The sequence below is a fragment of the Dermacentor silvarum genome, chromosome 10 (assembly GCF_013339745.2).
Source record: "Dermacentor silvarum isolate Dsil-2018 chromosome 10, BIME_Dsil_1.4, whole genome shotgun sequence".
Lineage (NCBI taxonomy): Eukaryota > Metazoa > Arthropoda > Arachnida > Ixodida > Ixodidae > Dermacentor > Dermacentor silvarum.
Genome location: NC_051163.1, coordinates 152521652 through 152547586, shown reverse-complemented (window position 1 = coordinate 152547586; position 25935 = coordinate 152521652).

Genomic DNA, 25935 nt, shown 5'->3' with positions numbered 1-25935 from the left:
TCACCACTTAGGCCTGCCTCCCTTACCTCTATCGTTCGCGCGGAAAACTAAGCGATGCAGTTTCCGGAGGAAAAACTGCATACACACACAAGACTGAAATTCCTTCAGCGCGCCCATCTAATATGATTCGTGTGTACGTTGAAGGGGTGCCCGTGGATGCTTTAGTGGATACTGGTGCGGCTTTGTCGGTTATGAATGTTCATTTGTGTTCCCGTCTGAAGAAAGTTATGACGCCTTACGATGGTCCCACGCTGGTTGCAGCCGAAGGGAACACTATTCGACCTGCTGCCTTCTGTACTGCGCGTGTACTTATCGATGACATTCTCCATCACATCCAGTTTGCTGTGCTATACCCGTGCTCTCACCAGCTGATTTTGGGATGGGATTTTCTATCTTCTGCCTCTGCTGCTATTTGTTGTGGGCAGCGTGTGATACACCTTACCGACACCGAACACTTGCTTGGCGAAGAAACCCACACGCCACTTCACCTGACCGCTGTGGAAGATACGGAACTACTCCCAGGACAAATCCAACTAGTTACTCTCCTATCCGACGACATTGACCATGGTGACGTCTTGGTGTTCCCTTCTTCACGTTGCCTTTCTAAAGGCATAACATTTACATCAGGAGTTGTTCGATTCCACAATGGATCTGCACTGGTCACTGCCACGAACGCAACTCCAGAAAAAATCCTCCTTCCGCAAGGCACAACCGTTGCATCCGTCGCTGATCTGGAGCCTGTCTGCGTCTTGCCACTTACACCAGTCTCTTCTGGGGACCCATCTTCTGGTGATTCTTCTTCGGCCGCCGCCCTTACAGCAGTCATCAGCACTGACTTGAAACCCGCGCAGACACAACAGCTGCTGGCTTTGTTGAAAAAGCACGCCAATTCTTTCGACGTGTATTCTTCAACGTTGGGCCAAACAACCGTTGCAGAGCATCGCATTCTGACAGACAAAACATCTATCGTACGGCGCCGCCCATACCGTGTGTCTCTAGCCGAGCGGAAAATCATCGAAGACAACGTCGCAGCCATGCTGGAACGCAAGGTAATTCGCCCCTCGGCTAGTTCTTGGTCGTCTCCTGTTGTCTTGGTCCGCAAAAAAGATGGCTCTGTGCACTTTTGCGTCGGTTACCGGGCGCTCAACAAGATAACTCGAAAAGACGTCTACCCTATGCCGCGCATTGATGACGCCCTTGATTCCCTCCAAGGTGCGGAATACTTTTCCAGCCTGGATCTGCGTTCCGGCTATTGGCAAATCCCCATGCACGAAGACGATAAAGAAAAAACGGCGTTCGCAACCCCCGATGGACTGTACGAGTTCAACGTAATGCCTTTCGGGCTCTGCAACGCGCCTGCGACTTTTGAACGCATGATTGACACCGTGTTGCGTGGCCTGAAGTGGAAGACCTGCCTGTGTTATCTGGACGACATTGTCATTTTTTCATCCACATTTAATCAGCACCTACAACGCTTGGATGAAGTTTTGACGTGCCTCGCCCGCGCTGGTCTTCAGCTGAACACCAAGAAATGCCGTTTCGCCAGCAAAGCCATTAAGATCCTGGGTCATGTCGTGAGCAGGGATGGCATTCAGCCGGACCCTGACAAGACTGCTGCAGTCCTTCGCTTTCCTCGTCCTGACAGACCCAAAGACTTGCGCAGTTTCCTTGGCCTCGCCTCTTATTTCCGTCGCTTTATCCAGAACTTTGCCTCCATCGCAGCTCCATTACACAAGCTACTAGCTTCCGGTGTACCCTTTCTGTGGTCCCAGGAATGCGAATTGGCGTTTGCACGCTTGAAGGACGCCCTCACGTCTGCACCTGTGCTTTGCCATTTTGATGAAGCCACACCGACTCTCCTACACACCGACGCTAGCGGTCGCGGTATCGGTGCTGTTCTTCTGCAACGCGACAACTCTTCGCGAGAGAGAGTCATTGCATACGCCAGTCGTGTACTCAGCGCTTCCGAAAAGAACTATACTATCACCGAGCAAGAGTGCCTGGCTATTGTTTGGTCGATACAGAAGTTTCGCCCTTACCTCCACGGACGTCATTTCACCATCGTTACGGACCACCACGCCTTATGCTGGCTTTCCACGCTCAAGAACTTGTCTGGACGCCTGGGTCGCTGGATTTTACGCCTCCAAGAGTATGATTTCGAAATCATTTACAAGTCCGGAAAGAAACACCAAGACGCCGACGCTCTTTCTCGCTGCCCGCTTCCTACGGCCCCGCTCGACGCCTCTACAATCGCTTCGCACGTCACCAGTTCGACCGACACTGCTACGGTTTCCTCCCTGGCCTCAATGTACCAACTGCCTTTCGACAATGATCAGCCACTCGCCTCTCGCCAGCGTGCTGACCCGTACTGTCAACGCTTCATAGCTCACCTCTCTGGGGCTTCTCGTCCACCTAACGCGCGCCTCCGTCGCCAGCTCGCGCACTTTAAGCTGGACGATGGCGTGCTGTATCGCCGTAATTACCATCCTGACGGGCAACGCTGGGTGCCAGTTCTACCACGCTCTCTCCGACTTCGTGTTCTCAACGCCTTTCACGATGATTTGGCAGCTGGCCACCTTGGGTTCCATAAAATCTATGACCGCATTCGAAGTCGTTTCTGCTAGCGTCGACAGATACGTCGGTTCCTGCTCTTCCTGCCAGCGTCGCAAGCTCCCAACATCTGCTCCTGCCGGCCAATTACAGCCGATTCCATGCCCCGCAGCCCCGTTCGAGGTAGCTGGGATCGACCTTTACGGGCCCCTTCCGGTCACTACTGCTGGCAATCGATGGATAGTGACTGCCGTCGACCATCTGACGCGCTACGCTGAGACAGCTTCTGTGCTTACTGGCTCTGCTTCGGAAGTTGCTCACTTCGTTCTTGAAGCCATTATTCTGCGCCATGGTGCTCCTCGTGTGCTGCTCAGTGACCGTGGCAAGGCGTTCCTTTCACAACGGCTTAACGAAGTTCTTCGCGCCTCCGGCACTGCCCACAAGACAGCTTCTAGCTATCACCCCCAGACTAACGGCCTGACCGAGCGGTTTCATCGCACCCTTGCCGACATGATCGCCGCTTATATTCAACCAGACCACAAAAACTGGGATGTTCTTTTACCATTCGTCACGTTCGCCTATAACACGGCCGTGCAGCGCACAATGGCTACTCGCCATTTTACCTCGTTTATATGGACGCTCCCCTACTTTCTTTCTGGACGTTTCATTCTTCAACTCCAAGGCTAATTCATCTCTATCATCGTGCGAAGAGTACGTCTCCCGACTCGACCACTGTCGCCAGCGTGCTCGCCTGACCACAGAGGCAAGACAACAAGACCGGAAAAATAATTACGACGAATGCCATCGCGTTGTATCTTTTCGACCTGGGGACGAGGTCCTGCTCCTGACTCCTGTTCGCACTCCTGGTTTATGTGAAAAATTCCAGCCACGGTTCATCGGACCGTACATAGTCCTTGGAAAGACTTCGCCTGTCAACTATCGCGTCACTCCTCTTGACGCCCCCACAGACCGCCGTTGCCGCAATACCGAGGTTGTCCACGTGTCCCGCATGAAGCCCTTCACGCGGCGTGCCTCGACACCAGGACGGCCGGCCGGCCAGGATGGCCGCTTTCACGTCGGGGGGAAATTAGTGTGGGCGTTTATTACGCACATCTTCCTCATCTGTATGTTATCATCATCATCCTCACAATTTTACCTACCCTTCTCTTCTCCTATATATGTGATCATCATCATCGCCTATGTGCAGCGCTTGTTCGCTGACGAGCTCCCGGGCCTAATAAACGTCGTCCCAACCAAGGCGTCACAATATATATATATATATATATATATATATATATATATATATATATAAAAGATGGTTTTGCCTGTTATGACTGTTGTTGCTGGGAATGAGAGTTTTATTTCCAGTATTCATTAATAAGTGTGTTTGTCACTGCAAACACGTGCGCTTATTCCGGTCGGGAGTTCTCACTTTTTCAATTATTGCATTTAGAATATTTGTTATTTTTACCTTGCATATATACATCGTAACTATATATGTCTATGTACCCTTTGATTCAATTACCTCGAAATACATTGGTCATTCTTCGCGCCACACAGTTAATAAACCTGGTTTATTTCACTCAAATATTGTTTTCTTCGATCATTGTCCCTGATCAATATCCAGCAACAAGAAGCGCGAGTAAAATGACACGATATCAATAATAAAATTTTCTTACGTAGCCTTCATGGTGCGGAGATACCAGTTACTTTTAGAGGACAGTGGTAAAAACAGCAGTTCACCTGGCTAAAACTACATTTGGCACCGGCCGTAAAGAGTCATGGGCGCACCGAAGCAACTAAACCATTAAAAAAATGTACTGCACAGAGGTTCTGCGAGAAAAACTGGGCGTCCGCCAGCGTCCGCGTAGCGAACGCGCGCTCGCTAGCAGACGACGCGCTTGACAAGGACGGCAAAATTGAAGACGTCGCTTTGTATAATCTATGCCTTAAATATATATGTTTGGCAAAATGGTGTAAACATAAATTTGCAGTTGAAAATATCTGCGTTTTGAAAGGCGCATTACACGACTTGTTTGCGTCTCCGTTGGTTTCGTTATGCACGGAAACGCAGCGAGCACACGGGTAGATATTTCGGTCCAGCCCATTGTCGTAAAAGTAGGCCCTTTCGAGCGTAGCAGTTCTTTCCATGTCGTCGTGAGATTTGAATTGTGGCGTACACAATCCACGTACGACGACATCACAAGCATCGCGAACGAGAGAATCCCGAGGAGTAGTACCCGAAAAAGAAATCATACCGTCGAGGCGCGACTGCACCGGCGGTATGGTTTCTTTTTCGGCGGCATAAAACACCGACGCCAAAGTTCCCTTCCTCTAGTGCACGCAACGAAAAAAAATTGCCGCGTATCTGCGTGCTTCGCTGCAAATGTCGTCGAAAGACCATAGTCTTCTGCCGGCCGTACTACATGAGTGCTAGTCTGATCCGCGGCCACCCGTGATGCTGTTCTCGTACCATTTCCGTCCTGGCATGATAAATGCGATGGAGGTTTGTTTGAACGGATTTCATTTTACCGCATTATTTCATCAAGCGGCCATTTATGTTTTGCCCTGCCTCAGACAGCGCTTCGGCCGCATCTGGCTGGCATTGATAAAATTGAGGAGGCGCTGCGTGAGACATGGACGCGATCTGGCAATACATCGGGAAACATGAGCTTGTGCAGAGGGTTTCCTTCCTCCATGGCAGAGGGCGATCGTCGGCGCGCAGTCCGAGAACGTCGTTCGTCGCCGCGCATACCATGGCATTTTCAGCGCAGCTTAAGAAACTAGGGTCTTTAGAGTTACGTATCTATGTATTTTCTATACACCTCCTAATACTTACCTAGTGATGTTGCGCCTCAGATATGCGTAATATTTACTTTGTGATCGATAACGTTCACAAGTATGAACAGCCGTACCAGTTTAAGTAATGTGGGCGGTAAGCAAGTTGTCCAACTTTGGCCGGGTGGCTGAATCGGGTGACAGACAGACGAACAGACAGACAGACAGACAGACCAAATTTTCAGCGTTTAAGTTCCCCAAGAAAGACTATCGTCTTTAATAAAGCGCTATTTTAAGAGCGTACTATGCACAATCGGCCTCGGCGCCCGCAGCGAAAGTACGTTGGATATGCCACGGAGCGCGTCTCCGCCCCAATCAAGTTCGCTCGCAGCGCCCTCGAACTATTTTTCCACACGCGGCGCCTCAGCGGCAGAGCGCCGTTCGGCCCACTCGACCATTGTCTAGTACAATCTAACTACTTCTACTACAGAGGAGGGAACGACCTAAGGAGCTTCGCCCCTAAAAGTCGGTTACAACTTAAAAAGACAGGAGAGGCGCCCCGCCCTGACCACTGAAGCGCAGCAGCCGATTTTCACCGCGACTAAACAAATAGTCCCGCTGACGCGACTTGGCCCAGCTCGAAGCTCGAGCTGCCATGTCCTCCGACGACGGGGTCATCGGCCGTCCGGCTCCTGATTTCAGTCTAGAGTGCCCGCCCTCTAAAGTTGTACACGGCTATAGATGGCGAGAGGAGGCGATCGCGGAGGTTTACGGCGGATTTCATACTCGTAGTTCTAAAAATTAGATAAAGTGGCCAGGTCCCATGTAAGGCTCGTCAAAATTGCGGCAAAAAAGTGCGGCCGTTACACGAGTCTGTACATTGGCGGTACATTGGTACATTGCACGATGTTTGTTATTGTAATTAGTAAGATTTAGTTACTAATTAGAATAACAAACATCGTGCAATGCACGGACCAAGTAAACCTGATAATATGTCGTTGGATGACCACGAGCAGTCGCTATCACAACGCTGGCATTATGAAGAACGGCGGAAGCGGGTGCGAACGGTTCATACAACCATGCGATTCACCGTGACTCCGAAAATTAGATTCATCATCATCATCATCTGCATATATTTATGTCCACTACAGGACGGCCTCTGTCAGCGATCTCCAATTACCTCTGTCTCTTAACTTAGGATATGCGATCTGCAACACTTGGGGCGCGGAAAACAGCCTAAGAAAGAAGACAGCGCGCATGAATTTAGCAGCCATCCCTGCTCGCCCATATCATTGCACCACCCAGTGATTACCAACAATTGGATATGGCACGTGGGCCGCGTAAGCGTCAACCGCGCACAGTCATTCGCAGCTGCGGCAGGGCTAGAAGATAAGACGCGTGCTCTCCTCCCCATGCGCGCATTTGATCACGTGACCTCCAACTAACCCGAATATTGAGCGCGTGGGAAGATAATGTCCATCAACTAGCCATCCTTTTCGGCTCAGTGTTACAATCTTTTTCTCGCACCCGTAGTGTATGGGTCGTAAAAAGTGTATAGGTTTCCCGCTTCGGCTGCCCCAGCATTGTGACAACTGATCGCGGCCGGCAATATGACTGTACACTCTTCAATTCGCTCAACCGCCTGCTTGGCACTAAGCACTGCCGTACCACTGCATATCATCCCTGTGCCAACGGCATGGTTGAGCGGCTCCATCGCCAGCTCAATGCTGCACTCACTGCGCGCCTGGATCGAGAGCACTGGGTCGACCACCTTCCTATGGTGCTTCTCGGCCTACTCGGTTTATTTGGGTATATGACTTTTGGACTTTATAGGGAATATCACGGCGACGACGACAGCGAAAGTTTGCCTGGAGCGTCGGTACAATTGCTGTCGCAATAAAAGGAGAAATAGAAAACAGGTGTTGAGCACGCTTCTACCGCGGCTGCGGACGTTCCAATGTGCACCGGCTACAAACACAGCATGAACACCAACGACAAAACCAACAGTGGGCACCTCGCTTATCGGTACTACGCCAGAACCCGGCTGACGCTGAAAAGCAGGCGTATTTTCCGCCAGCACCAGCGGAAACATAACACTAGGCGCGCGGGAAGACAGCGCACGCGAAGGGACATCTCGGATGGCCATAGCTTGAACTCGGCGCAGATTACCTTGAAAATAAAGCGCGTGACCAGTGTATGTATGGCAGAGGCAGGAAAAGTAGGAGTTGGGGACCCGTGTGCTCTGGCTGCTAGGCGAAAGAAGACTCCACGCCGCTATCAAGAAGGTTCCACAATTCATGTGTTTCCATCAGCGAGTGACATGTACCGCCAGAGGTTCTATGAAGTACTTGAAACAGTGCTGTCTTCGTTAAACAACAGGTATCCACCTGATATGTTGCAGCATCAGTCTCACATTGAGCAGCTTGTCATAGGGAAGGAAGACGAAGCATATATAACATGACGACCTTGAACCAGGTTGCTTGATTTTGCACAAAGATTTGCTAATTGGCATTTTAAGCCAGCAAAGGTCGGCGTAATTGATCGCATTCGAGGACGTCGCGCACATGTTTACGGGGGGCAAGGGAGGACACCTGCGAAACCTCTTGCTGGAAATGGCCAAGCTAAAAAAATGCGTTGGCCATACGATCTCGTCGACCACATCGATAGGTGTTTTTTTTTTTTTGCCTTCGGCAACTGAAATCATACTTGCGGTCGACGACTGGACAAGCCCGTTTCGCACGCCCACAAAATTAAAATTAAATTATGTTGTTTTACGTGCCAAAACCACGATTTGATTATGACGCACGCCGTAATGGGGGACTCCGGAAATTTGGTCTACCTGGGGTTCTTTAACATGCACTTAAATCTAAGCACACGGGTGTTTTCGCATTTCGCCCCAACCGAAATGGGGCCGCCATGGCCGGGATGCACGGCCACAAAGAACTCTTCCGCAAAATCAATTTCAATAAGATTGCCGACGACTTCATTTCCAGATCAAGTGCCCGAACGAACACTTTTTCAATGATCATGAAATCATCGTATCAGACAACGAACTGCTTTCTTTAATAGGAGAGAGAAAGGCACCAACTTACAAGTCAAAGCAAACCACCTGGCTTAGAAAACAACGCAAAAAGTTATACAAAGGAACGAAAATGGGGTCCATAACAGCGCAAGCAGAGTGAGGGCATTTGGGTAAGAAAGACGAGTGGTTGCGCTATTTGTAAAACTACCTAGTCTATCTGTGCATTTTCCTTACTAATTCTTATTCGTCATATATTGCATTTGCCGCTCAATAACACAATCCACGCTGTTCCTATATTTGCTATCGAGTCCTTTCGCGCTTTTGAGATATCGCTGTCTTATTTAATTATTTGTTAACACGTTTATTTATTTGGGAACCTGATGATTTTTACTCTATAATCCTTTATTCTGCCTCCGGAAAATAAACGAAACCAGTGGCATAAGGCATGCTTTGACAAGTATTGAAACTATCGCGTTATGGAAGCAAATTATACTTATGGAATAATTCTAGTCATAAGATGTGTTCAGAAATTGTTATATATCGTTTAATTTTGTTATGTCTTATCTTCTCAATAACTGACCTTTCGTCAGGAAAACATTTCTTGATTTTATCTTTTGTATTAAAACCTTTTCAAGGCGTTACATTGCTTTTTTTCATAAATGTGTACTTGTGCGACTAAGTACGCACAGAACACATTTATCTCCCTAACGTGTTTAACTGAATCCGCTTGTCGCATGGCTCAACCAAGAGATGCCAGTCTCTTGGCGGTGCGAAGGGACTCAGGCTGTAAAACTGAATTGTCTCCCACCCTGAGGTCTTGCAAATGCTCATATAAGCTCGTCACTGCAGTGAACAATACTTCGTGGTCACACGAAGTTTACAGTGTGACTGCTATTTAGGGTTATATATATATATATATATATATAACCTTAAATAACAGTCACACTGTTCTTTAATATGTAAGCCCGCGAATACACGCAGAATTGCCGCACGAGTGGTCGTTCGAGGCACTTTGCGTGTATTCGCGGGCTACTTTCACACTCGGAAAAACACTATTATGTAGCACGTACTGAGCAACAGAAAGCTGTATCGGTAGTTTTCCATGTTGCTCTACAATTTTCTCATTGATACTTTGATAATTAGGGCAGTACTTCTCGAGTGAGATAATTAATTACAATTAGCTAATTAAGTCTCAGTAACGAAAAAATTACTGGCAGCTAGGTTTGCACTAGGTTTGCACGAGGTTTGCACTAGGTTACAATACGCAATACGCACTAGGTTTGCTTCGCGTAACGCCCTTCCTCTTCTTTTAAATCGTGCTGCGTGATAGCTGGGACACCTTATATATATATATATATATATATATATATATATAGTAACTAGATTTTTCAATGGGCTAAGCGTATTTAGGAAAATCTGATTTTCCTATATATATATATATATATATATATATATATATATATATATATATATATATATATATATTGTCACGACCTCGCAGGAGACGTGGAAGCCGGCGCACAGCACGTATACAAGAACTTTATATGAGCAGCAAACGCAACGTCGTTGTCGTCTCTGTTTTTCTACCCGCGCGCTACTTCAGCGTCGTTTCCATGGCCAGGCACATACCCGCGGCGACGATATAGCATGTGGCATTTGCCACTCCTTTGAAAGAAGCATCGTCCCGATGCGCCAAGCGCCCAAGAAAGTGCAGTGATGGTGCAAAAGTGAGGTCATGATGCAAAGTATGGCTTCATACGAAGCACGTGCACAACCCCGGGAAGATGCTGCCGGCGTTTGGAGCAGTAAGGACTGTGGATTCACGTCACTGATGCGGCGTAGAACTGTGTGCGGCCCGAAGTATCTTCGCAGGAGCTTCTCAGATAGCCCCCGCCGACGAATAGGAGTCCAAACCCACACCTGGTCGCCGACGTTGTACGTGACGGGTCTGTGTCGAAGATTGTAGTGTCTGGCATCGTAGTTCTGTTGCTCTTGGATGCGCAAGCGTGCAAGCTGCCTTGCTTCCTCGGCGCGTTGCGTAAACTCCTCGGCACCAGTCTCGTGATCACCACACTCGTGTGGCAGCATCGCGTCCAACAGTGTTGTTACTTCCCGGCCATAGACGAGGCTGAAAGGTGTCACGCGTGTTGTCTCCTGGCGAGCCGTGTTGTATGCAAATGTAACGTATGGTAAAATCTCGTCCCAGTTCTTGTGGTCGACGTCGATGTACATACTCATCATGTCTGCCAGAGTCTTATTCAAACGTTCTTTCAGCCCATTGGTTTGGGGGTGATAAGCGGTTGTCTTTCGGTGAGTTGTACCACTTAATCGCAACACGGTATCCAGAAGCGCGGCCATGAAAGCAGAACCTCTGTCGGTAATGACCACTGCGGGAGCGCCATGCCTTAGGACGACGGCTTCGAGGAAAAATCGTGCTGCTTCGGCTGCTGTTCCCCGCTGGAGAGCACCTGTTTCGGCGTATCGGGTAAGATAATCTGTGACGACGATTATTCATCTATTGCCGGCAGAAGACAATGGAAATGGACCTAAAAGGTCCATGCCAACTTGTGCGAACGGCGCTTGCGGTATCTGAACAGAATGCAGCAGTACAGCAGGCTTGACGGGTGGGGTTTCGCGGCGCTGGCAATCCAGGCATGTCTGGACATAACGTTTCACGCCCGGCGCAAGTCTCGGCCAGTAATACTTTAGCCTAATTCTGGATAATGTGCGGGAGTAGCCCAAGTGACCAGCGGTCGGCTCGTTGTGACAGGCGTGTAGGACTTCGTTCCGTAGAGATGCGGGAACGACAAGTAGGTAGCTGCTGCCACTGGGTGAAAAGTTCTTTTTGTAGAGAACGTCGTGACGCAAGCAAAATGAAGGCAGCGCTCTGGCGAATAACCTCGGCACGCAGCTTGTTTTTCCCACTAAGCAGCTGTTTGCCGGACTCGTGAGGAATCCACCGACGACAGTGGCCGAATTTACCAAGGATGCTACCGCTATCGAACAGGCACTACAGCAGCGGTACCGCCAATGCGATCGCGCGAACTCACCAACAAATGCTTCACTGCTACCTGAGGGCGGCGGCACATCTCTGCGTGAAGTTATCCGAGAGATTGTGCGAGAAGAGATCCGGCAGCTCGGAATTGCTCCCATGGCACCAGCGGTGGCTTCTGTCGCTGATGTCGTCCGGGAGGAAGTTCGACAGGCTTTTCTTCGCCCGACTGGCAAGCGGCGCCGCGACGATGCACATACGCGGAAGCTCTTTCTCGTCCACCTCCCGCCACTTCGATGCTGCTGACACCGTCGACCACTCCGACGCAGCCACCGCCACCATCCCCGACGCCCTATCTTCGACAGTCACAGCCGCCGCCAGCAATGCCGTATCGCCGACAGCCGATCGCTGCGCCGCGGTCTTACGGAGAATTCCCTGCCGGCTATCCGCTACGAAAAACCGATTTGTGGCGCACCGCTGACCGCCGGCCGCTATGCTTTCATTGCGGTGAAGCAGGACATGTTTATCGAGCTTGCCACTACCGCGCAGCTGGGTTTCCCAGATTTCCCACAAACTATAGTTACCCTCGGTTTGACGCTCCACGTACATGCGACGACAATTCTTCAAACTTTCGACCGGAAGGTTCAACGGCGCCTCGATCGCGTTCCCCATCACCGGCTCGTTACACCCAACGAACCCGTCGCGATTTTCCTGACGCCTCTAGGGGCAGGTCTCCTAGCCCGCGCCGCGGAAGCTAGAGGCAGCGACCTCCGCGGGTGAGGTTGCAAACCGTCCAGCTTCCCAAGAACCCCCATCACCGACGATCGACGACTCTACGACTCCGACGATTCCAACCACACCACATGTAACAGACGCCGTCAGCGCCGATCTTGTCGCTAGCATTGATGGCCACCAAGTGGCCGCTCTCGCTGACACTGGTTCGAATTTTTCGATAATGAGTCTAAAGCTAGCCGACAGACTAAGAAAAGTGAAGACGCCCTGGACCGGGCCCAACATCAGAACTGCCGGGGGCCAGTTGATGACGCCGATTAGAAAATGCACAGCCAGAATCATTATCGCCGGTTCAGCCTTCGTTGCTCCCCCGTCATTCACTTTGAGTGCTGTAAAGAACTTATTTTGGGAATGGATTTCTTGAGGGAGTACGGTGCAGTTATTAATGTCCGCGACCGCATGGTGACATTTGCTACGAGCCCTGAAGACGTCGACCCCGCGGATGACCAGCGACCGCGTTTACGTATCGCCGACGACGACGTCACGCTTCCGCCGCGAAGTTGTTCCCTCGTGCCTGTCATCTGAGATAACTTGCACACCAGGCCTGGCGTCGCTGAACACATCAACGCACTAGTACTGAGTCAGGGCGCTTCTGTCGCCAGGGCCGTAATGAATGTACTCGATGGACATGCTGAACTCCTGCTGACGAATTTTAGCAGGGAACGTCGACAGATTGTTAAAGGCACTGCTGTTGCTTACTTCGACGAAATTGCCCCAATACAAGACTGTCTCTCAGTGCAGCACGCGGCGTCCACCGCGCCTATGCCTGCACCTGTGGTTGATGTCAGTCGAACTTTATCGCCCATGGAACGCAACAGCCTTCTTGATCTCATCAATGAGTTTAACAGCTGCTTCTCATCTACGTCAAGAGTTCTTCACTCCCCGCAAGAGATAGCGCAACTTTTTTTCTTCGGCCATCTCAGCATCTGCTCTGTGGAAAAGGCGGGCCATATCTTCTGCAAACATGGCAACGCTCTCATTTGGCTTCTGAACACGAGATTCGAGAAGGCGCTGCGCATTGTCTTTTCTGTCGCTGCTAGTGAATGTGTCTAGCAGCTGGGTGCGGAAGGCATCCCATGTGATCAGGCTCCTCTCCCGGTTCACAAACCATGTCCGCGCACTGTCTCGAAGAGCAAAATAGATATAAGACAGCTTTTGCCGGGAGCCCCATTCATCATGACTGGCGACACGCTCGAAGTGGTCGAGCCAATCTTGGACATCTTCAATGGCGTCACCATGGAAACTTTCTGGGACCATAGGATGCTGTAGCGTCACCTGCGATGGAGTTGCAGTGGCCATGGCGGTAGTACTTAGACGCGGTCCGGCAGGATCCTGCAAGGGGTTGAACTCGGGCGTCAGGCCTAGCAGGCGGTGGCTGTACCGGTGAACAGGAGTTTCGACGAGCGAAGCCGATTCCGCGTTCGATGGGTGGCTCCGGAAGGGGTGCTAAGCATGAGGCAATCCTACCCAGCACCTCCACCAGTGTCACGACCTCGCAGGAGACGTGAAAGCCGGCGTACAGCACGTATACAAGCACTTTATATGAGCAGCAAACGCTACGTCGTTGCCGTCTCTGTTTTCCTACCCGCGCGCTACTTCAGCGTCGTTTCCATGGCCGGGCACATACCCGCGGCGACGATATAGCATGTGGCAATATATTGTTACGACGCGCGACAAACGGTGTTTATTGAACAGGCCTCAGGGCGAGCCTCCGACGAGCAAGAAGAGTTCTCTTCTTCGTCTCCTCCTCTTCTACTAATGCGGCTACATTGACTGTAATATATATATATATATATATATACATGGGTGGGGTTCGGAAAGCTGGTCAGGCCCCAGCACCCCCCCCTCCCCCCCCCGCCCCAGAACATTTTAAACTTTCCGCCTATGCGACCGGATCCTTTACAGGCACATGTAGCTGTACAAAGTAGATATGTTTTGAGGAAAGGAAAAAGAGATTAAGGAAATGTATACAAAAATATTTGAATGAAAGGCCATGTAGAGCTTAACGGATTACCTCAAGTAGGCTAGGTGACTACTTTTCACCGCTCCATTTCAAAGAAGATGCCAATACATTATCATCATCCACTCCTACTAATCCTTGGAGAGTTCTACTGTGAGTTCCCATGCAGCACACCAGCAATGATCCAAACATGGCCCCATTCTGGCAGGAATTGTTAGCAGGCTTGAACCAACGCTTACATATTGGCGAAGTGTAACCATATCCAATGCTGGCCCTGATTTAAAGCCAAGATTGGCCGAATATTAGGCCAATGCAGCAGCCATTGTGTTGCTAGCGTAGTACCAGCGCTGAGCCATACCGTTGCCATTATTAATTCCAGCTTTCGGCTAATGCTCTTTGCATGACGAATATTGTAAATGCGCTGGCTCTAGAGTACGCATTCATTAGTACCACGAACATTTTCCTAGAGGCCTTTTTATAGCAATTGTCTCCATACTCTCTACATCGATTGTAGCTAGGAAAACGCGATATAAATATATTAGGTCAAGAAGCAAACGGTCCTCTCCACGTGCAAATAATAAGAAAACAATATTGAAATACAGTTTTTTTTAACATTTCAATGGCAAAGGAATAAGCAAAAAACAGGCATTTTCCACGAACCTAAATATGTGACGTTGGGTTATGTTAAAACGGTTTATCTACAAGCAATTTCAACAGAGCCATCTCTCGTGAAGCTAAGGTGGATGGCGGTGAAGTAGGCCTGAGGATAGGAATTAGGCAAGCTGCCTTGGGCGTTGGGCTGGTCAGGGCTTTCAGGGAAGGGAGCTGACGCAGGTAGGCTGGTTGGTCAGTGCTCGAATGAGGGCGGACTGGCCAGGCCCTTGAGGACCGCGATAACGCAATGGCTTCATTGTCCATTAGCTGCCACCTCCGAAAGCGACTTCCCACTTTTTTCGAGGAGATGCGTGTGCTGAAAAAAAAAAAAACAAGTAACCACCAAAGCACGCCGTACAGATGGTAAACAAGCGAAGCTGAAAGATGGGGCCTCGGTGTTTATGATGGGGTTTATCCAGCGTGTTACCAATAAAGCATTTCTCATTGTGCTTACGCCTTTCGGTGACGTCTTGGTATTTTACTTTCTTATGGTTGTTGCACACACGTTTATCAGGCATGCCGCATACTACACTTCGCACTTTAGCCATCATGGAGTAGCGCAACGAGCGGCTCAGGGTGTTAATCACGCGTAGTTTCCCCTATTCGTTACCTGTTGTTAAACACCTGGTGCGGAACCTTTAAGCTTCGCTGGTTTACCATCTGTATGGAGTGCTTAGGCGGTTACTTTATTAGGCATGCATGACGTAGCAAACACTATTTAGGGCGCAAATAGTGAAACGTTCTTGTTTGAACAGAACAAACATTACCACTTTCACGATGCAATCCAAGTAAAGAGCGCTGTGATGACATCATGTCTTACGAGTGGGCTGCGTTGATACTGCATCAATCTCTGCACGGGCGTCAATGCAAACAGTAGGCACAGTTTTAGTCAGTCAGAACCATGCAGCCACCCTGGCGTCGGGAAAACGTGCTCGACTCGCATCCCGGAGGTCCGGGTGCGATTCCAACGCAGACCGAAATGTACCAAATTTTCTTTTCAAGGCGATTAATTTACTTTGTTTACAGCAAGCTCCCTCAAAAATTTGACATGAGTCCGAGCATTAATTGACGTGTTTTTATTGCGATAGAAATTGTATTGACACTTCAAGCAGATTTCTCCCGTCGTCGTCGCCGTCGCCGTGAGGTTCCGTATAAACTCCAAGGGCAACAAAATCGTAGCCGCGTGCCGTATGTGCAAGTGAAAGTGCGCGGGGGACGCGCGCCTTCATGGAGAGCAAACGCACAGCGGGGAGAAAACGCGGCTTCCGTCGCGCGAAAGGTCGTGGGGGTATGAGCGATAGAGAGGGGGGCGACGCTGTGCTGTGGCACCAAATGCGTATCTTGCAACCGGGCGCAACGGTAAGTGGCGACGCAATCTCCCACGCGAAAAGATCAAAGCTGGAAGGCTGCGCGGGAGGGAGGGATGGGAGGGGGGGTGCTTCTACTGTGCCAACAAATGCGTTCTTGTACTTTGCGCCTGTGCCGGCTGTCGGTGTTGTCGCGCGCACCGTATCTTGACAGCGATCACCACACGGCTCTGACCTTTGTATGCGCTGTGCGTACGCCGCTCAGTTTCTGTTGAAGCGATGACCGCACAAACCTTCGCTCGCTGCGGCGTATGCGCTTGCTGCCAGCGTTTTCACAGTCGTTGTCTGCAGTCATCGAGTCTATTCATGTTTGCTTGTGCGCGCTGACACCACGCTTGTTCATTCAGTTAGTAAGCGAATGTACCAAGTTCATGCAGCCGATCAAACTACTATCCCTACTCCTTATAGCTCTCTACTAATTTGCGATCGCAATTGGTGCTTCTCCTTTCGGGCGAAACTGCGACATTTTTACTCTTTGCGCCTTCGGCCATTTTTGGTATTATGACTCGGCCACGCCGCCGACTACGACGGATTTCCGCATAATGTAGCATATAACGCATTCGCATTACAACATGGAGTCCCACGCACTCTCACGCGATAGCTTTGTAGCATCCGAATATATTAGAACATGTCACAGGGATGCGGCTGTGTCGACTTTCTCCGCCACCTCGGCTGACGAATGTGGGCTGCGTTTGTGACGTCCGTTCTTTCTGACTCACGGCCGCTTCGTTTAGCATGACTAATCGAGCGTGGGATCTGCGTAGATCGAAAGGAAATATATCTTTTATACGCTCATTTGTTACCCGACACCCGTGCTGTCGCTCGAAGGCTTTGTGTCGTGCAATGTACATTAATAACTTCAGGCGCGGATCCAGGGGGGACGTCCGGATGTCCTGACCCCCCCCCCCCCTCAGATTTCTGCATCGCCCCCTCGCTGACAGGGATATGGCCCTGTCGCAAAAAAATATGGCCACCAGCATTCTTCAAAAGTATTTTTCGCGAGTACCAGTCGTATCAGCCATGTAGAAGTAAAGCTAGCTCGCTCACAAGCTTAGTTGTATTCCGTAGGAGTGTGGTGTTGCGAAGTTGCCGTAGTTATTTTTTCTCATGAACACCTTGGACCTCCTGGCACCTGCCGTGCCTTACTCGTCCCGTCGGTAGCGTCGAATGAACAAGGGGACGTCCCTTTTGCCAAGCACGCCAAGGTCCGCTCGAGCGCCTTCGCGCCTGATTAACTTAGTTTCCCCTTGGGGTGTCAACGGTTGCCTCATTTGCTGCATCGGTTCCGCGACCAACCCGCTTAATGAAAGAGATCTCTCGCTGAAGTGTTCATATATAAATAATAACTACTAACAGCTAAACTAAGAACTACGCATAGGAAACTTTTCTTTAACTGTAGCACTCATTGTGATCACAGTTACACGTTGACAATATCCAGTACGAGCACAGTGCCGTTCGTACGCTACAAGTTTTTCATTGTAACTTCGCAGTTATATTGTCGTACATTAAGCATAGGAGGCTCAAGCCCACCGGATCCGTTTATCTGAGTGGGCGTTCTCGCGGAGCGGGGCAAAGCCTCGAGCCACGGCTGCGAAGTGGGGGAGCATGACGTCAGCGGCCAACGCCAGTGCGCGGGCCTAGGATGGCGTCGCGTGGTTAGAGAAACGGGAGCAGATGCGCGCCTTGTGTAAAAGGATGACGTCGCGTGGGAAACAAAACATGAAGACGCTGGCTCGCGCTCTCGGCTACTACGCCACATCGTTATTCTTGTAGGTGGCGTCGTGAGTCCTCATACGCGGTGATTCGCATATTATAAAGAACCAGAGTAGTGGTTGCTGCGTTGGAGCGGAGCGTTACGCCCGGATTCAAGAACGTTCCTCTAGTCAACACACCACTACGACTCAAGAGAGAAGATGGCACCGCCATCCCTCCACAGAAGTGGTCACTGAGCTTCATGATCATTCACGGGAATTCTTGAGAATTGTCGCGTCTTTATCAGTCGAGAAGCGGCGCTGTGCTCAACAAGGTAGAGTGGAGTAAGAGCTTCGAGTCCAGGGCTGTTTGAGAATACGGGAGTTAGTCCTCCAAAGCAAACGAAGGTGTCTCAGCTGAACACAAAGAATCTCCTTAAGGAAATCAAAGGTATCCCAACAGAACTCCAAAGACGAACCCGTGCTTACGCATGTATAACGAACCTGCAAAATATCATTCCAAAATTTATTTTAAGAAACAATACAGGCTAGATATACCGGGTGTTCAAAATTAAGCTTTATGGCTTTCTTAAAGTTCTGCACTGGGAGGCACATGCAGACCACCTGCGCAAATCAGTTATGTGGTCAGGCGGACACAAAGTGAGATGATCATTATCGCTGTCAGCAGCTCAATTAACCAAAATTGAATAATTAACTTCTTATTGACTGCAGTAAGTGTGTATGTTTGTATTCAAAAGTTAGAGGCAGTCATGTTTCTACACAGTTTCACTTGGAAGAATTCTTCTAGCGTGTCTGTGCTCCGAGATATCCAACTCCAAATTTTAATTGTCGTTCGCATGATTACGCACGCAAGAGAGTGAGGATCGGCGCGAAGCTCCTCCCTGATGTGACGCGGCTGTTGGGTGCGGCGTTTTGTCTGACAACGGGGCGAAGGCATTGGCAAAGATGATAACTGTCCACCTTCCCCTCACGGCTGCCGAAATTAAAAGAAATCTAAGAACCCGTAACCGCTGTCGTAACACGCGACCGCGCAGCCTGTAAAGATGGCGGCAGCTGCCATGCCGAGATAATGGCGCGAGCGGAGAAGCCGGAGGGCAGTACGCGTGCGTGTAATGGTGACTACACGACCGGGCATGGTCCTTGTCTGTGCTACGCAAATAAAGTGACTGCTGATTTCCAAGTATTGTAAGTTCTATTGAAATCAAGAGCAACAACTGCACCATCAACAGCAGAAACCGTTTTAGCTATGCTAACGAATATTTCATACTGCCGCTTTAAGCTTGGTGTTGTCATGCACAAATCTCATGACAACATTTCACCCATCAAGATGCCAATGCCCTAAAAATGTCCAAAATTCCTCCCTTCCACAGCAACGCAAAGTATAAACCGCTCTCGCGTCGACTCGATTATTCTGCGCAGTACGACAATTGAAATTTGGAGTCGGATATCTCGGAGCACGGACACACTAGAATAATTCTTCCGACTGATACTGTTTAGAAACACGACTGTCTCTAAGTTTTCAATACAAACATACCCACTTACTGCAGTGAACCAAAAATAATTGTTCAATTTTAGTTAATTGGGCTTCTCACAGCGATAATTATCATCTCACTTTGTGCCCCCTTAGCCTCATAACTTATTTGCACAGTGGTCTTCGCGTGCCTCCCAGTGCCTAATTTTAAGAAAACCATAAAGCTTAGTTTTGAACAACCTGCATTATCAGGCGCAGCCGCCAAGCACATGGTTGTATTGGGTAACGTCCTTTTCCTATAAGCTCGGAGAAACCGATACCTGGCTTCGCTACAGGTCATCTTCCTCTTTCTGGGGTTTTACGTGCCAAAACCAATTCTGATTATGAGGCACGCCGTAGTGGAAGGCTCCGGATTAAATTTGACCACCTGGGGTTCTTTAACCTGCACTACAACGCAAGAACACGGGAGTTTTTGCATTTCGCCTCCATCGAAATCCGGCCGCCGCGGCCGGGATTTGATCCCGCGATCTCGTGCTCAACGCCTGAGCTGACTGAGCCACCACGGAGGGCTACAGGTGTTGCTCTAGCCGTATAAAACGCGGGTTTATCGTGAGCAAAAACGGTAAATTTCGGTAAATAAGAAAGGCTACTATCATCATCATCATCATTGACAGAAGCTGACCCCCCCCTCAGAAAAAACCTGGATCCGCCCCTGAATAACTTACGACTTCGTTCCTCCTGATTAGCCATCCATCGCTTTAACTGTACTTCACCTTTTCCCTTTGGCTCTGCAGCAGACTTGGCAGACCACTTCAGCTTTTACTCTGTCTTTTCTGTAAATAAAATATCTCTAGTTATGTCTAAAGTATTGGATGCTGCGGTCGGTGATGCCATCTCTTTCGCGTTTCTCTGCGGCTGAGGTGAGGAATGCGAACACATTTGTCACCGAAGACTGCAGCACTTCAATCGACATGGCCCTGTCATTTTTTTTTGCGATATGCCTATAGGAGCCGCTAACTCTTTGAAGTGCCCAGCGGTGACGTGTATTCCGATGTGGACTGGTGTTCGCATAAAATTACCACAATTGTTGAACTCCGGCGCTCTTGTTGCCTTTATCTTCTCGTCCGTGCTTATTTTTGCGCTGGAACGATGTTTCATAATGATAATCACAACCAACTAGCCCAGCTGTCCACGCTTACCACGATCTCATGCGCGTACGGATCATTAACCTTATTACCGTCATTTTCGTAACGCCGATCATTGTTTGTCGTTAGAAAACCCTTTCCAGTTATAAGCTAAAATAATCAGCATCTATCTGGAGTATTCACGAAATATACAGCATAAACACTGCTGAATCGATACAGGACCCAGCTGCTAAAGGTTTGTTCACCCGCCGGGGTAGCTCAGTCAGCTAAGGCGTTGCGCTGCTGAGCTCGAGATCGCGGGATCGAATCCCGGCCGCGGCGGCCGCATTTCGATGGAGGCGAAATGCAAAAACGCCCGTGTGCTTGCGTTGTAGTGCACGTTAAAGAACCCCAGGTGGTCAAAATTAATCCGGAGCCCTCCACTACGGCGTGCCTCATAATCAGAACTGGTTTTGGCACGTAAAACCCCAGAAAGAAGAAGGTTTGTTCAACCGTCGTACTCATATGGCGCCAGAGCAACTGCAATAGAGTTAGACTGACTGTCACTTACAAACTAATCCTTGTCGTCACAGTTTTCTTTTTTTTTTGTTTTACGTAGTACCCTATACTATACGCGCGGTCCAATCAGTATGACGTGGTGCCTTATGTGGGAAAGAGTTCCGTGGGGCGTACTGAACCGTATTAAGTCAGCATAGCCGGAGTTTCTGCGGCGTTGAGGCGAACGGAGCAGCGTAGGCAATGTGAGCGCGCATGTTTCAACTTACAATCAGGCTCGGAGATCAATTTTTCATTTCTGAAAATTTCTTTCAGTAATATAACAGTATTGCAGCATTCTCACCCTAGGTGTAATTAAGCTGTGGTTTAGCAGCAATGAGTTCTTCCGAGTTATATGACAATCTCAACAGCGTGGCTACTGTTCTGCTACAGAAGAAATAGTGCTGTTTAATTTGACAGGCATTCAAATTGTTAAGAGTGGATACATTGAGTGAATACCTGATTTTTTTGACGAAATTTTCCGCCCACACACACACAAAAAAAAACGTTTCGATTACTAAAAACAGCACATACACAGTGTGAATTGCAATGGTCGAGTTGGCGCGGAACCGCCTTGTTGTGCCTAGGTTTCCTTCAGAACACAGAATGCCGCACCGACAGACGGTGCAGCTGTGGAGTGCTGTTCAAGCTTCATCGTGTCTCGAAGCCGGGAAGCGTCACCGTTACCCGGGACTAACAGAGGAGCAATTAGACCAGTGAGAAATCGGTCTCGTGCGTCGATAAAACGGCAACGTCGCTCTTGATGCGTTTCTGCGAAGCACCAGCACCCGCCCGGACTACGACGGGGCTCGGCGGTAGCTTCCGCGAAGGCCAGTCTTCTGACTGACAAGCCGGCAATCACGGAGAGGCCACTAATTCTTCCAAGGTGCCAACGTCAAGCATTTCCGTGGGAACAGCTTCGACGTTTTGGTTGCCAAGGTGCCACCCGTTGCCTGGTATGCGGGGGTGATCGAGCAACATTGGAGGCGGAGCCATCAAAACGGCGCCATATGATGGGCGGAATTTTTCGAACGGTCGTCGACTGTGAATGGCCGAGAAGAACCGCAGTGAAATCCCTCCATTAGTGGAAGGGGCAAATGAACTGATAAAAAGCGGGATTTGAGTGTTGTGTGGACGTTCGGAGATGTAAACGCTAGGACGTGCAAGTAGGTTGGCATGTAGACGGCTCCAAGAATCATGGAACCCTTCGTGTAAAATACCTTTTACATCTGTATATAAAACCCTCTCTGAACCTCTCCTTCTCCCAGTACCTGGCACGGCACCATCCATGGAACCTTCGTGGCCGCTCGGACCCCCCGACATCGCAACAGCCTGCAGACTACTGGAGTGTCCTAAGCAGTTGTAGTTGCTGGGTCAAATATCTGTTTTCAGAGCGCATTGCCCACACATGTGACATGGTCATGCGACATCTTATTGCTGCGTTAGCTTGTTTTCCTTTTCGCGCAAATAAGGATGAGCAGCATTTTTTGGGGGGTCTTGTTCGTCCGGTCCTCTACAACGCATTAACCAATCTTACCGAATTCGTGTGCTCGTAAATGGACACCTGATTTTTTTCTTGCGATCGATTTTGGATATTACTGCTTGACAGGGAAAAAGGCAACGGCGAAGCCCAAAGCTTATATACATCATACTGGCTTACCAACCGCAGTGAACCATGGACCTCATACAGGAGGCTAGCGTAGACATAGTCTAGAGAGATCAATGCCGGTGGCTTAGGCAAATATTTTATAACAATTCGCGCTTTCATATTTCGGGGGAACGTTGCGTTTGGCGTACACAAGCGTATACTTTAATATTTTAATTCCAATGTCAAGCAATAAGATAGAAGGTTTTCAAATTCACGTTGGCAACCCACATACACCGGTTTGCTTTCCCGAGTAAAAACCGATACAGTCACAATTGTTTACAGGGCCGCTATTTTGTAGCGATGCCTTTAATGTCATAATGCCTTTTCGCGCTTATCGCGCTTTGTCAGTGGTCAGAGCGACGGTCCGCTCGCGTTATCAACGTTGATACCGTGAGCGGACCGTCACTCTGACCACTGACAAAGCGCGATAAGCGCGGAAAGGCATTATTACTTTAAAGGTATCGCTACAAAATAGCGGCCCAGGTACACACTCCGCGGCTGAAAATGCACGTCGTTTGTCTGCGCACCGAAGAGAAAATTCCGTATATGGTAGTTACGGTTGCACCGAAATACTTCAAAGTGGTTGCCCGACGATATAGTTGAACTGACACTACATAAATTTCACTGACAGCGAGTTAAAACATCTCCAAATCGTTCCCAAGCATGTTACAGCAACACATTCAAGAATCGCCTCGCCGGCTCGCACAAGCGGCAGAGGAAGACAGGCTCGCCAAGCATTGTTTACTCCTTGCGCATGAAATGTTTTCTAGTTTCTTGGTATGGTGATCGCAGTTTGTTACTATTGAATGTCTCTGCAATAGGGCCCAAATTACTCATTAAGAACGTGACCGAGCAGACGGGCCAGAAGCCGGGCGGCAAAGCAAGATAAACTTCCCGAAAAATTTATGCGCTTAAAGCCTGGTATATTTGTTGCAGCGAGAATATTCGTGCACCCATTCTTTGAACCACGAGCTGGTCGCCAGAAGGTATATACGTTCTGTAACGTTATTTTTCGACACAACAAAGAAACGTTCGCTGCGCTCAGTAGTTTTTGCTGTATTTCACCACCACATGATGCACAGGTGGAGAGTTTCTTGGGAGCGCAGTGGAGGGCTGGGCGCTCGATGAGTTACTAAGGCCCTTCTATCTATATCTATATATAACATACGCTTTGTCTGTAAAGCCTTGAGACGAATTTGTTTTCTTCCGTAGAAGTGATTCACCGATGCATACGCTCGGGCTGGAACGCAGCGCCATCTTTTAAGACTAACGTGTCTTATTTTTTTTTTGAATGCGTCAACAACCGGGAGATGGCGAAACGTGGTAAAAAGATTCGTTGCGGCTAATTATTGAAGTATTTTGCTGTGACTGTGTTAGGGATGGTCGATTAATTTTCTTTAATCGATCAACGTTTAATCATTCGTCTGTTTAGCCTATAATCGCTTTCGATGCAGGGTTTTTTATCGATTAATGGAGTTTTCTTTCCGGTGTTCCAAAAAAAAAAACGGCTGTATCATAGTTACCTACTCACGTAAGTCCCTATTTTAGCGTTTGAGAGGTGGAACCCGGATCAGAAATACAAGCGCATAAACTTGGGATAAAACACAACGTTTAATTTGTTAAAGCCCAACTGTAATTGCCTCTAGTGACTAGTGAAGGAGTAAATAATATATGTTAAAAATGGCACTTACTGAGTGCAACACTTAAGAATTAAACAAGAAATAGAAAAAAAAGGCAGTTAATCAGAAATATGGCACAGGTGATAGGTGAGGTCCAACTAAAGCATGTAAAAAATTGCAATATGCATAGGGAGCGAAGAAAATTAATCGTTCATGTTATTGAACCATATACTTTTTCCCACAGAGCGAAGGAAAGTCTATTGGCTCAGTAGCTTAGGTGACAACCGGCACATTCTTCGACTAGCCACACAAGCAGCGTGTGAGAATAGCCACTCCGACACCAAAGCTGTTGCTGGAATCGACAAAAACTCCATCGCTACTGCAAATGCGTGCTCCAAACCCACGCGCATACTGTGCGACGTCTCCGGTGGGCTGCGATTGGGGCGACAATCAACGACTGGGTTGTTACAGTATGCCTTCAATTACGAAGTCATTTGGCTTTCCGAATCTCGATCCATTGTACCAGTGCAGTAACGGCAAAGTGCATGGTCAACGGCAGTCTAGATGCCATAAGGAGGAGGCGCCGTATTCGGCCTAGCAAGACCCTCTTCTGGAGAATGGCCGGCAGCGCCAACCTTTTCAGCAACCTTTCCACCTGCACGACGTTTTTATTAGTAAAATTTATTAAAGTTTTTCTTGTCATGGCCTTGCCTTGCCTTGCTATAAATAAATAAATAAATAAATAAATAAATAAATAAATAAATAAATAAATAAATAAATCACGTTGGTAACTTAAGTGCCGGAAGGTCATTGGCACCACCTGATGATGTTAAAAAACATACTTCTTGTAACATCAGTCCAAAATGGTGGCGGCAGCGTACGGGCGCAGGTGTTCGATGCCACTAAATCGCTTGTTCACTTCTGAGAGCAGCTTTTGCTGCAGATTGAGAATGACGGGAGACTGTGCTGATAGTTGTGGATACCCTGGTAAAATAAAAGAAATTTTTGCCGCGTTTCAAAGACAATAGTGTTGATTGTGCCACTGTTCTTTCAGCATGCATGATGTTCCGACTGTAGATTCAGGCTTGCTTAACGGACATTGCGACACGCGAACTGTCGGCTTGTGTGTGACTACAGAGTAGCCACTCGAACTCTAAATTAAAGAGTAAAGATAATTCACCTCCTTTAGGCCGTACACCATCGTGATTATATCGCTGAGTGTCACGCAACGACTCTCCGCCACCATAAGTGTGGCTTCCTCCAGCGGCAGTAGTAGGTCCTTCACTTCGCCAAGTATGTCAAGCTGGTCACCAATGATTGCATTGGGTGGCTTTCGCCGAGTGGCTCCTCTCTCCTTCTGCAGCAGTAAGATCACCCGGCTGACAGGCTCGGACAACTTCGAGAAGCACTCCTACATGTAATAGCAAGAATTCCACTGGCTCCTGACATCCTGGATTAGTTTCAATACATCATGCTCCATGCTTGCCGTTCAGGAGCTGCATTTCCACCAATATTCGTGACGCACCATCGCTGGTGCGAAAGAAGCGAACGATCCCTGCCTTTCATTAAATCATTTTCTCTCTCTCTCTCTCGACGAAGGGTGTACCGTCATCGTCATCAGCGGCATCAGGGACGTCCTCCAGCACAGCCTCAGCATCTTGTTCATTCTCCGAGACCACCAGAACCTCACA